The sequence below is a fragment of the Babylonia areolata genome, chromosome 30, assembly GCF_041734735.1.
Source record: "Babylonia areolata isolate BAREFJ2019XMU chromosome 30, ASM4173473v1, whole genome shotgun sequence".
NCBI classification, from domain to species: domain Eukaryota; kingdom Metazoa; phylum Mollusca; class Gastropoda; order Neogastropoda; family Buccinidae; genus Babylonia; species Babylonia areolata.
Window position 1 is genome coordinate 9,738,286 of NC_134905.1, and position 1,629 is coordinate 9,739,914.

Genomic DNA, 1,629 nt, shown 5'->3' on the forward strand with positions numbered 1-1,629 from the left:
CATAGCAACACAAGTGAAGTGAAGACAATTCCATAGCAACACAAGTGAAGTGAACACAATTCCATAGCAACACAAGTGCAGTGAACACAATTCCATAGCAACACAAGTGAAGTGAAGACAATTCCATAGCAACACAAGTGAAGTGAACACAATTCCATAGCAACACAAGTGCAGTGAAGACAATTCCATAGCAACACAAGTGCAGTGAAGACAATTCCATAGCAACACAAGTGCAGTGAGCACAATTCCATAGCAACACAAGTGAAGTGAGCACAATTCCATAGCAACACAAGTGAAGTGAACACAATTCCATAGCAACACAAATGAAGTGAACACAATTCCATAGCAACACAAGTGCAGTGAACACAAGTCCATAGCAACACAAGTGTTGTCGTCTGGCACCATTCTGCAGAAGAAATCCACTGTGAGAAGTACACAGATATACACAGTGACGCCTCCCTCAGAAACTAAAACTGAAACAGCAAAGACATTTTTCCCACTAAATCAGAATTGTAATTGTGGGAAATTGTAGGAATCTTACATCTGATAAAATGCAAGACTTCGTTTGCCTTTTGCAAAATTGTATATCTGTAAATTCAAAATGAGAGAAGAAATAACTAAATTCAATGTATTTGGTCATTTATTAAAAACAGTTATGAAACAGAAAAATACATTGCTTTGTTTGTTTGTTTGTTTGTTCACATGCCATTTATTGTCGGACCAACCAACAGTGTGCCGGTAGAAATCATACAGAAATTATAAAAGAAGAAATACAAGGAAAATAGAAAAAATCATATACAGTATGATGAAAGAAATGGTGTTTTGACACAACCGCCACAACAGACAGTGAAGACAACAAAATGCAGAGATACAGACTTCGCAAAAAGTTAAGGACCACTTGGGAACTTGCACAGTTTTCTTCTAAGGGGCATGACGAAATGATGCTGACGTTTCAGCAAACATGACGAAATGATGCTGACGTTTCAGCAAACATGACGAAATGATGCTGACGTTTCAACAAACATGACGAAATGATGCTGACGTTTCAGCAAACATGACGAAATGATGCTGACGTTTCAGCAAACATGACGAAATGATGCTGACGTTTCAACAAACATGACGAAATGATGCTGACGTTTCAACAAACATGACGAAATGATGCTGACGTTTCAGCAAACATGACGAAATGATGCTGACGTTTCAGCAAACATGACGAAATGATGCTGACGTTTCAACAAACATGACGAAATGATGCTGACGTTTCAGCAAACAGCGGTGTGTGCAGCCAGTGTGATAAGCGTCAGTCATAGAGAGGCTGTCTTGCACGTGCACTTTCATTCTTTGAAGATGAAAAGAACTTTCTTTTATAAACCACTGAATAACATCGTTTCTAAACAACTGGATAACATCGTTTCTAAACAACTGGATAACATCAGGTATAAACCATTGGATAACATCGTTTCTAAACCATTGCATAGCATTGTTTCTAAACCACTGGATAACATCTTTTCCAAGCCACTTGATAACGTCTCTTTTTTTTTCTTGCAGAGAAGGTTATATTTGTCAAGAAACATGTAATCACATTTCACATTTGGGTAAACAATATAACAGAATACATTATTTGATTCC